The sequence below is a fragment of the Chrysochloris asiatica genome, unplaced genomic scaffold (genome assembly GCF_000296735.1).
Source record: "Chrysochloris asiatica unplaced genomic scaffold, ChrAsi1.0 scaffold00070, whole genome shotgun sequence".
NCBI classification, from domain to species: Eukaryota; Metazoa; Chordata; class Mammalia; order Afrosoricida; family Chrysochloridae; genus Chrysochloris; species Chrysochloris asiatica.
In genome coordinates, this window is record NW_006408588.1 from 1731645 (window position 1) to 1744303 (window position 12659).

A 12659-nucleotide genomic window follows, 5' to 3' on the forward strand; every position below is an offset into this window, starting at 1 on the left:
CTGAAAGCAGAAAATACCAGAAAGATGTTTACCTGTGCATGTTGACTATGGAAAGGCTTTCGACTGTGTGGATCATGACAGGCTATGGTTAACTTCATGAATGACAGCTGTTCCAGAACTATGCTTGTGAGGAACATATACATAGACAAAGAGGCAGTTTCAGAACAGAGCAAGGGGATTTTGATTTTTTTTTTTTTTAATCAAGAAAGGTATCCTCCACGGTTGCATTCTTTCACCATACTTATTCAATCTGTATGTTGAGAAAATAATCCAAGAATCTGGATTATATGAAGAAGAATATGGCATCAGGATTGGCGGAACATTGATTAACCACCTGTGATATGCAGATGATATATCCTTGTTTGCTGAAAATGATGAGGGATGAAGATCAAAGACGACAGCCTTCACTGTGGATTCCACCTCAATGTAAAGAAAACAAGAATTCTCACCACTAGACCAGTAAATAACATCATTACAAATGGAGAAAAGATTGAAGTTGTCAAGACTTCAGTTTGCTTAGATCTACTATCAACATTCATAGAACAGCTATCAAGAAATCAAACGACATATTACATTAAGGCAATCTGCTTCCCAAGACCTCTTTAAAATGTTTAAGACCAAAGATACCATTTTGAGGTCTAAGATGAATCTGACCCAAGCCATGGCATTTTCGATAGTCTGATATGTATGTGAAAGTCGAATAATAAATAATGAAGGCTGAGAAATAATTGGTGCATTTGAATTTTGCTGTTAATAAAGAATATTGAGAGTACTGTGATCTTCCAGAAAAACAAACAAATCTGAGTTGGATGAAAAATAATCAGAATGCTCTTTAGAAGAAAATAGGGTGATATTTCATCTCTCACATTGAACATGTTATCAGGAGGGACCAGTTCCTGGAGAAGGACATCATGATTGGTAATGGGGAGGGTCAGTGAAATAGAACAAGACCTACAATGAGATGAAGTGACACCATGGCAGCAACAATAGGCTCAAACTAAACAACTATTGTGAAGATGGTACAGGATTGGATAGTCTTTCATTCTATTGTATATCAGGTCGCTGTGAGTCACAACCAACTTGACAGCACCTAACTACAACAACCACTTGTTTGTCTCTAGGTTCTCACTCTGATAATGAGGAAACATACTTTTGCCATTTGTCATCCATTTATTCAATTGCTCATCTTCAATATACATGCATAACAGAATCAGACTTTTTAACCCACACTTCTGTTGGATGGAAAATTTTTATCAGCTGAAGTGTAGTTTTACGTTCAGTTTCCTTTGCCTTTAGTCTTACAAATACAAAATTGAACTTGTATCATGCGTTTTATGTATTTGCAATTTACTATGAGTTTGATCACAGTCTGCATTCCATCCTAGAATATTTCAAAGTCTTCAATGTTTTTAAAATTTGCATTACGATTCATTCTATATGCAGCAAAATTGTATGCGTTCTGACAAATGCATAGCATCAATTATTCACCATTACATTATCATACAGAATAGTGTCACAGCATAGCACATACCCCCCGCCCCGCCCCCTACACACATCCAGGACTTTACCCATTCAACCCTTGCTTCCTGCCTCAGTGCTTTTGGCAATTACTGCCTAGAAGTGTGGTGTCTCTGTATGTATGATAAGTACTGGACTGCTAACCACAAGGTCAGCTATTTGAGCCCACAAGTTTTTCCTCAGGAGTGAGAAGAGGGTTTCTGCTCGCTTGAAGATTTCCAACTTCTGAAATCCGATATGGGGTAGCTATGAGTTGGGACTGACTTGACAGCATTTATGGACAACATAATTTTGCCTTTCCCAGAATTTCATATAATTGAGATCATATATATAGCATGGAGCCTTTTCAGACTATTTTATTCCCAATCAGCTTCTACTGCCGTGGCTGCTGCTGTATGCCATAGAGTCAGTTCTGATTCTTAGCAGCTCTGTAAAGGGATGTCTGAGGCTGTGAATCTTTTACGGGAGCAGAAAGCCTCGTTTCTCCTGAGAAGCGTCTGGTGGATACAAACTACCAACCTTGTAGTTAGAAGCCCAACATGAAACTCACTTCACCGCCAGGGCTCTCTTGTTACTCAGCAATAATTTTGTAATATTCTTCATATATTTTAATGGTTTGTTAACTTATTTATTTTGATCATTTAATAATATTCCATTGCAAGGATGTAAGGTCGGCTTATCTATCTTCCTACTGATGGATATCTTTGTTTCTTCCAGTTTGGGCAGTTATGAACAAGCTGCTGCTTACATTCAGAGGCTGTTTTTTCTTTATGTAGTTTCCTTATCTTTTCTTTTTACTTGCTGTTATACATAGTGGCAACAATTCTTTAAGATAAAAACCAGTTTCATTTTGGGCTCCTCTTTTTTGAATCTACTGTTGTTGTTACTAAGTGCTACGGAGTCAGTTTGGACTCCTAGCAATTCTGTATAAAGTTTCTGAGGCTTTAAATCTTTGCAGGAGTAGAAAGCCTCATCTTCTTCCTGCGGAGAGGTTGATGGTTTGAACTGCTGACCTGTAGTTCACAGTCCATTGCTTATCTATAGGATTCATTTTTTTTTTTCATGAATTCAGTAAAAAAAGTGAGTTATTATCATTTTTAATAAATAGTACAGATTTTTACTCAATTTTTAAATCTGAAGAACTTCAGTATCTGAGAGATTAGTAATTTGAATGAGGTCACACAGCACACAAGTAAGAGAAGGGAGTTCTGACTTGACTCCATGTCTTTTTGGATGATACAGTGTTTTATACGCTCTAAGATACACGTAGTCTGAAAATAAATCCTGTTTCCTGGAGAATTCAAATAATTACTGAGATAAATCACTTTATTAAATCGTAATTATTATCTTTCTACTTCTTATGTCATAATTTGTTTTCTACATGACTGGATATTCTAGCTCTCTTAAAAATAAGGCTAGGCAATTATTTCATCTTTTGCAGGATTTATTATGGTGATATGTATGTAGCAGGCATTCAAAACAGATCTGTCATATTTGATCACATGGTAAATAAATAATGTATTATATATTAATAATGAATATGTGCAATTTATTGATTTTATGCTGAAAATGTCTTCTATATTTTCCAACTTTTAAAAGAAACAATTTTTGAAAACTAAATAAATAATGAATAATCTCTTTGAGAGCACAAGGAACTTTTCTTAAAGAACTCTTAGCCATATCATTGCATTTAATCAAATACTCTTAGTAAGTCTACTATCTGACTTCTAGAAATATCAACCCCTTTGTTCTACTGCAAAGCTTAGAAGTTATGAGACCTCCTGGGTATCTTAGCTTCTCCAGATGCAAAATAAAATGTCTCAATGTGCAAAGTAAAACATCATTCACATACATTTTAAAAATGCACAACTTTGTATTAGGGGGAATAAGACTTGTGGAGAGTGTTATCAGATGACTGTTTTATCTGACATCTTTTTATTTGCTTGGGAGAAATGGAATAGTAAATACAAATTTTATTAAGTGTGGCACTTAGTGGTTTTCTTTTTTTAAATGGGTGAAAATCTTTATGTTTATAGAAGACATATTTAGTAGTTGATTCACAACTCACCAACCTCTATGCAATATTTGGATTTCATTTTACACATGAGCAATCATTAAAAGATGCAGGAAATTAAATGAAAATATTCAAGGACACACACCTTGCTTGTGTCAAAATTTGAAATAATATCCCCAATTTCTTAATATTTCCATTTCTACCCTGAATCTTCTGCCCTTCAGTTTTCCTTTAATGTGGACAAATGTATAAGAACAATTTTATGTTGACAGAATATAAATCATATATTTAACACATACCTAATTTAAATCTACACATCTTATGATCAAGTCATTTACGTTTTCAAATAATTTAAACAAAGCTTCAGTAATAGTGTTAATATTCCCCTTCACCAGTTGTTTAGTACTAGAAGACATACCTTTAATATAGATAAATAAGAACACAATATATGTGTATAAAAAAAGTGTGTGTATATTTTATAAAATCTATGTAACAATAATCACCATAGTTTGGCAGATGGTTTGCCAATATTTCATTGAGTTATTAATCTTTATCCCCAGGGACAGCGTTTGAAATAAAACCTACCCTTGAAATAGAGACATAAGTAAAACCAAGTTCTTTGATATGACTCTTGACTGAAATGACTTCTTGACAGAAACTGCCTATTAGAACCCTATTATGTTAAGCTGTGAAATGTTAAAAGCACTTCATCACTATATACAGTGTTGCCTTTCTACCTAAATGTAGCCTAGTACTTGCCTCGCCTTAAGCCTTTTGTAATGGGTGCCCAGAGGAACTGTGTTATGAAACAGGCAAAACTCAAAAGTATTTTTCTCAGTTCTTTTAAAATCCATTCCCAGCCTCCTTAATAAGCATTCTGACAAGGTCTAGTCTTATGTTCCCTGGGTACTTAGTTAAGCGCACATAGACACCATAAAGCTTGCTAGCAGAGCTGCTGCAGTGAGTAGCTTCTTATGAACAGCCCTATTGTTTTCACCACTGAGACCAATGAGGACCTGATGGAAGGAAGAGGTTTGGGGGATGTCTGAAGGTGGGGTATAGGAAGGAAGGAAGGAGACCTGGGAATGTAAACTATCACTGTCCTTCTACATCCTAAGAGATCCCCTGTGCAATGAAAAAGATGTTCATGTTTGATAAAAGCAAAACAAACAAGCACACTTCAAATTGTTGCTGTCGCACCATGCTGTTCCAATATGCTGTTGGTTGGGAGATTGTAAACTCACCAACTTCACCTTTTGGATGACATCCAAACAAACTAGCACAAAACATAAACAGCTGGATTCTGTTATCTGATAGATTTAATTAGAAATGAAGTGGCTTTTAAAAATATAACTTTAAATTGTGACTGACAGGTTTTATGATTTTAACTATGTGCTCAAGGAAACCACACATAAAAAGATCTGATTTCTTATTTAATTAATACAATTTAATTTTCACTCTTTTTTTTTTTTAATTTGTTTCAGAGGCCAAAATGAAAGGTAAGTAGATGTAAAGAGTTTAATTGAATTTAGCCATGAATGTCTGTAGATACACTAAGAAATATACAACTTGACATTCACTACATCTGTTGTTAGGTTCTAAGTCAGCTCCAAATTATAACAATCATATGTGCAACAGAAAAAAAAAAAAAAAACACTGTCTGGTCTGGCACCATCCTCATAGTCTTTGCTTTGTTTGAGTCCATTATTGTAACTGCTGTATCAATACCCCCATTGAGGGTTTTTCTCTTTTTGCGAACCCTCCAAATTACAAAGTATTAGGTCTTTCTAGAGGAACTGGTCCCTCCCGATAACATGTTCAAACAGATTTATTTATAGTTTTCACAGTCCATGGTACTTTCACTACTCTTTGTTAACACAATATTTCAAATTCCCAATTCAATTTACCTTAATAATTGCCCAGATTTCTCATGCATATGAGGATATTGAAAATGCCCTTGTTTGGGTCCGGTACACCTTAGTCCTTAAACTGGTATCTTCGTTTTTTAATGCTTTGAAAAGGTCTTTTATAGTAGATTTTCCCAATGTAATGCAACCTTTAATTTCCTGACTGCTGTTTCCATGGGTTTGATTGTAAATATAAGTAAAACGAAATCTTTGACAACTTCAAACTTTTCTCTATCATGATTTTGCTTATTGGTCCAATTGTGGGAACTATTATTATTATTATTATTATTATTATTATTTTGGACAGGCAAACAAAGGCTTGTTTTATTGAATTACTGATCTATGTAATTGCCCAGGCCACTATATACAGACAAGAGCGAGGCAGCTTTATTTCTTGGTCTCTTCCTCCTTGGACAGTCTTGATGATCTCTTCTTTCTTCGCCTGGAGCCGTTCCTCACGGCGCCTGCGTGCTTCCTTGGCCTTAGACCTGCAGGCCTCAGCCTGGTCAGCAAGGATCTTCTTGTGGGCCTTGTCTGCCTTCAGCTTGTGGATGTGTTCCATGAGAATCCACTTGTTCTGAAACACATTTCCCTTTACTTTCAGGTATAGGCTGTGATATATGTGGTGGTCAATCTTCTTAGATTCGCGGTATCTTCTGAGCAGCCGGCGCAGAATTCTCAACCTCCTCATTCAGGTCACCTTCTCCGGGCATTCTAGCATTGGCAGTACCTTTCCGCTTACCGATGCCCATATGCCTTCCCTTCCGGCGGGCTAAGGTATTTTTTCGGCATCAAGCCCCAGAATGGACAGTAACAGGCTTGCGGATGATAAGGCCATCTTTGATCAGTTTCTGGTTTTGCTGACGGGAGTTGGCATTGGCGATTTCATTGGACGGAGTCCAACCAAACCTTCTTCTTGTCACAGCGCAGAACGCTGGAGACAAGCCTCTCTAGAAGCCTGAGCATACTCATGGCTGCGGCCGCAGCGCGGAAAAGAAAGGCAATTATGAGAACTTTTATTTTCTTAATATTAATGGTAATCCATCTAAAGACTATATTCTTTGATCTTCATTCGTAAGTGCTTCAAACCCTCTTCACTGTCAGGAAGCAAGGTTGTGTCATTGGGGTATTATTACAGGCTGTTAACTGAATCTTTCTCCAATCCGTTTGCCAAGTCCTTCTTCATATAGTCCAGTTTCTCAGATCACTTCCTCAGCATAAGCATTGAAAAAGTATGGTGAAAGCATACAACTAGGACACACATTTTCCTGATTTTAAACCATGCGGTATCCCCTTGTTCTGTTTGAATAACAACATTTTAGTCTATACATAATTTCTACATGAAGACAAGTGTTTTCAAGTTCCCATGCTTCACAATACCATCCATAATTTGTTATCATCTGCACAGTCAAATGCCTTTGCATAGTGAATACACACAGGAAAACATCTACAACTTAATCTAACTAAGGAGGTGGTGGTTGTGGTGCTGGTTGTGTGCCACAGAGGTGTTTCCGACTCACAGTGACCCTGTATAGGGTTTCTGAGGGTGTAAATCTTTACAGGAGCAAAAAGCCTCATCTTTTATTGTGGAGCAACTGGTCAATTTGAACTGCTGACCTTGTGGTTAGCAGTCTAGCTCATAACCACTATGCTACTAGGGAGGTAAAGGAAAGGAAATGTAAGGTGGTTTTCAAAGAAGATTTTGTAAGTATGTGGATTAAATTTTTGACTTAAAAAAAGTTACACGTTGTGCACTTAAAAGTCATAAAAGACAGGAAAAAATATGTCCAGGACATAATGTTGTTGTTAGGTGCCATCAAGTGAGTTTGGACCCATAGCGATCCTGTATAGGGTAACTGGTGAGCTTGAACTACTGACCTTGTGATTCAAATGCACTAGACTTGGCAGTCCAGTGCATTAACCCACAGGGTCACAAGTCAGTTGTAATTCACAAAAACCCTGAATAGGGTTTCTGAGGCTGTAAACCTTCATGGGAATAGAAAGCTTCATCTTCCTCCTGTGAAGCACATGGGGGACTTGAACTGTGGACCTTGTGGTTAGCAGTTCTTCAGTGCTTATACTACAACTCCACCAGACTCCCGTGACACAATCGTCTTTTTACAGACAAGTTGATATTTGCTGTAATTTTATTCTGTAAATAATATGATAAAAATGCTTATTCTCAAAGGATTTGTATATTTCAACAGGATTAAGCTATAATTTGTGTGGCACTGTAGGATAAGCAATGGACTGCTAACCTCAGGGTTGATGGTTCAAACCTACTAGCCACTCCTCAGAAACCCTCTACAGGGTCTCTATGAGTGGGACCTAACTCTAAGGCACTTAACAACAGTAACAGTTAATTTCATTGGTATGGTTTGAATTGTGTCTCAGTAATATGTGTTGAAGTCCTAATGCCTATTACATGTGTATCTAAACCTATTTGAAATAAGACTTTATTTGTTATGTGAGTGAGTCCATACCAGTGCAGATTATGTCTGAAATCTAACCACCTTTGAGATGCAAAAGGAGCCAATTAGGCAAATGTAGCTAATAGCTGCCACCTGGAGATCCCCAAGGACCCAAGGAGTAACCAGAAGTGTGTTCTAGAAGCTGCAACATGAATTTCCCCCCAGAGTGGCCAGAAAGACTGTCTTTGGACCTGGCGCCTAAAATTTGGAATTCTAACTTCCTAAACAGTGAGAAAGGAGCTCTGGTAGCAAAGTGGTTATGAATCGGGCTGCTAACCACAAGGTCAGCAGTTTGAAACTACCAGCTGTTCCATGGGTGAAAGATGAGGCTTTCTGCTCCTGTAAAAGAACTGACTAGATGGCACTTAACAACAACGGTGAGAAAATAAATTTCTTTTAAAAAAATGATGAGTAGATTTTAAAATACAGGCTAACTGGTTGAAGAACAAAGGTCAGTATGACAGCAAGGCCAGAGCTGTGAAGGTCAGGATCCAGCAGAGGTTTCATAGATTGTAAAAGTGCCATCTGGAAGCTGGAAACAGCAAGTGAGAGAAGGAGATGAGAGCGCGGGATGTGGTGATAGGTAGCATTCCATTATCACACATTTAAAGCAGTATGGATGGGCCGCAGAACCCACAGAAAATTTGCTTAGATAAATATATGGACTGAAAACATGAGTTTGACTCACTTCTGTATTTTTCTATCGGAGATGATATCATTCTATTCTGTTTGTAGGACAAGTTAAATTAAGCTTGAAGTTGTATGAGCGAAATCTGACTCAGAAGCGTTTTGTAAATATTGACAATAAGTCTGTAGCAAAATTACTGCAGCAGTATTTGCAAAGAATGACATTTAAACACTAGAAAGAGTAGATAACTGGCTCGGTGAAGGCGATGACTTTAAATTTAGCCATGCTGGAGCAATCAGGTTATTAATGTGCAAGGCTTTCTATCAAAGAAGCTGTTTGACTATATTGTGACCTTGATTTTTTATCAAATTCTGGAAAGGCATATGTCTTTTTCTGGAGATATTTTCAAAGATTCATATGGCTTAGTTTTAATACAATCCATTGATTGTACACACATTTATTATGTATGTATTTTGTAACACAATCTTTAAATATTATCTCCATTGTAAATAGTTTTTAAGAGGGTGGTGATACATTGAGATTTCGTATTTTAGTATTATTCATTTCAAGATTTCATATTTTCCAATGTAAGAAAGAAATCCATTGTAGCCCCAGGGATCCAGCATTTTATGTTTTAATGAAATCATTAGATGATTTCCTATAATATGACCCAATAACATCATGCCTAAAATAGTGATGTGGGTTTAACTGAGTCATAAAAATCAAAATTTGAAGCAAGCTTAGAATTCATCAGCTTTAACACTGTTTCTAATATAGCTATAATGTTCCTGAGTATTGATACATACTTCTTTTTTAATGATAATAATACTATTGTGAATATATTTCCAAAAAGAAAAAAAAAATCAATTAATGTCAACCACTTAGCTTTAAAGTCAAGCCCAAACACCTTAGTACGAAGAACATAAAACCTTTTATTTCTGATCAATCTAATCTTTTATAGCCCCAAGGCCTGAATTTGTGGACCTCCCAGCTCAGATGGACTTAAGTTTTAATGCTGTGCAGTACTGTCTTGAAATTCCTAATGTATTTTACCTTTAAATTTCTGGTTTGTAAGGGTGCCCAGTGAGATTATGGAGTTTTATTGGGGCTTCTGCAATGGGATACCACCTGGTTCTACCTTGTGTTAACTCCCTACCTCCCTAGTACAGGTTCTTAGCCTCTCCCTACCCCGATCCACTTCATTATCTCTGCACCTTCTGCCCATAATGATACTCTTGTGATACTATGATATTATGATGATTATGATACCTCAGTTGTCACAGGTGTATAAGACTCTCATTCACCCCTGAAGGAAACTGTATGTGAGTATCAGTAGGTTAGAGGAGGGTATGTGGTTGAACAAATACCCTAGTATATCAGAAGAGGTCAAGGTTGTGACTGCCCCCATCTTGGCTGGTAGGGCAAGGTGCAGTTGGAGGATGAGTTAGCAGGTAACTCACACCCATCTGTGGTCAATCTTTGGCACATGTTAAGTGCACCCTGACATGCAGGTTGCAATTCCTTGGGGTTGTACTTCTGTTGTGGATGCAGAAGGTAAATCCCATGAAAATGGCAAGTTGACTTTCCTACCTTCCACCACTCATCTGTCAGTTTGCCATACTGTATGTAGTTGCTTTTGTGATGTTATAATGCTAGAAGCTATGCCACCACTATTATGAATGGTGGCAGGGCCACCCATAATGGATAGGTTTCAGCTGAGCTTCTGATTTACTATGGGATTTGTTCAGACTAACACAGACTAGGAAGAAGAAGAGGTCTACTACTTCTGAAGGTTTGCTCTCTAAAAACCTTATGAATAGCAGTGGAACACTGTCAGATAACATCAGAATTTAAATAATGAAGCATTATGAATAGCACCAGAATATTGTCCTGGTGTGGCACTGTGAGTTAATGAACCACAAGGTCAATGGTTCAAGCTCACCAGCTGCTCCTTGGAAACCCTATACAGGGTTGTAATGAGTTAGAACCAACTCAATGCCACTTAACAACAACAAATTGTCAGATAGAGGGCCAAAAGAAGAGCCCCTCAGGTTGGAAGACAATCAAAATGTGACTGTGGAAGAGATGCCTCTGCAAAATAGAGTTGACCATGATGATGAGAATGGAGTAAAGCTCTCCGGACCTTTATTTGGTGATGGGGCACAACATAAAATGAGGAGCCCATAAATGATCGGCTCATGAAATGTATGAAGTCTGATTCTAGGAAATTGAAAGTTGTCAAAAATAAAATGGAATGCATAAAGATCAAAATCCTAGGCATTAATGAGCTGACATGAACTGGTATTGCCATTTTGAATCTAATATTCATGTGGTTTAATGCCTGGGGAATGACAAATTGAAGCGGAATAACTTTGCATTCATCATCAAAAAGAACATTTCAAGATCTATCTGTAATAGGATCATATCTATATGTCTACAAGGAAGACCAGTTAATACCACTATTATTCAAATTTGTGCATCAACCACTAAAGCCAGTGATGATGAAATTGAAAAATAATACCAAATTCTTCAGTGTGAAATTGATCAAACATGCAATCAAGATGTACTGGTAATTACTGATGATTGGAATGCAAATGTTGGAGACAAAGAGGAAGGATTAGTAGTTGGAAAATATGGTCCTAGTGATAGAAATAATGCTAGAGATCACATAATAGAATTTTGCAGAAGCAATGACTTCTTCATCACAAATACCTTTTTTAAACAACATAAAGATGACTATAAACATGGACCTCACCTGATAGAATACACAGAAATTAAATTGACTACATCTGTGGAAAGAGTTGGTAGAAAAATTCCATATCAACAGCCAAAACAAGATCAGAGGCAGACTGTGTAACAGACCATCAATTGCTCATATGCAAGTTCAGGATGAAACTGAAGAAAATTAAAACAAGTCAAAATATAACCTTGAACATATCCACCCAAATTTAGAGATCATTTCAAGAACAGATTTGATGTATTAAACACTAATAATCAAAAAGAGTTGTGGGATGACAACAAGAATTTTATACAGAAAAAACAAAACAAAACAAAAGGTCATCAAAAAGGCAAGAAAGATGCAAAAGATCAAAACGGATATCAGAAGAGTCTCTGAAACTTGCTCTCCAGCCTGGTGGTTTTGTTGGTAGTGTGCCGTGGAGTCAGTTCTGACTTATAGCAAATCTGCATAGGGTTTTTGAGGCTGTAAATTGTAATGGGAGCAGAAAGTCTCATGTCTCTCCTGCAGAACAGCTGGTCATTTTGAACTGCCAACCTTGAGGTTAAGATCCCAACAAAATTATAAAGTAAAGCAATAAATTATGAAGTAAAAGAGCTGAATAGAAGATTTTCAAAAGGACAGCTGGAGAAGACAAAGTAAAGTATAATAATGAAATATGCAAAGACATGGTATCAGAAAAGTTAAAAGGGAAAAATATGATCATCATTTCTCAAGCTAAGAACTGAGCAAAGAAATCAAGCCTCAGCTTGCAATACTGAAGTATTCTGAGTTAAATATTGAACAATGCAGAAAGCATTGAAAGAAGATGGAAGGAATACCCAGAGCTATTGTATCCAAAAGAAGATGTAAAGAATACACAAAATCACTGTACCAAAAAGAAATGGTTGGTGTTCAATCATTTTAAGATGTAGTATATGATCAAAGGCCAGTAGTGAAGTTCAAAGTACACTGAAGTCATTGGCAAAGAACAAGGCTTTGGGAATTCATGGAATACAAATTGGAATCTTTTAATAAATGGATACGGCACTGGAGGCACTCACTCACTTATGCCCTAAAATTTGGAAGGCTGCTACCTGGTAAACTGCTTGGAAGAGATCCATGTTGAATAAATAGACAGGTGACCAATCGGAATGTGGAAATCTTCAACCAATATCATTAATATCATATGCAAGTAAAATTTTGCTAAAGATACATCAAAAATGGCTGCAACAGTGTATTGAGACCTAACTACCAGGGGTGGGACATAATGACAGATTAGGGAGAAGCACAGTGCAGATCTCAGATAATAATAACATGGAATACCAGACAAAATAGGCCCAGAGGACAGTCCCAGAATTCTGAACTACATATAAAGGACTATTTAGAAGGATCAAAGGTTTAC

At 36.9% G+C, this 12659-nt stretch overlaps 1 pseudogene; it reads right to left on the reverse strand.

The window, feature by feature from the left end:
- Positions 1–5826: 5826 nt before the first annotated feature.
- LOC102841604 lies at positions 5827–6420 on the reverse strand (annotated as a pseudogene).
- Between the last annotated feature and the right edge of the window lie 6239 nt (positions 6421–12659).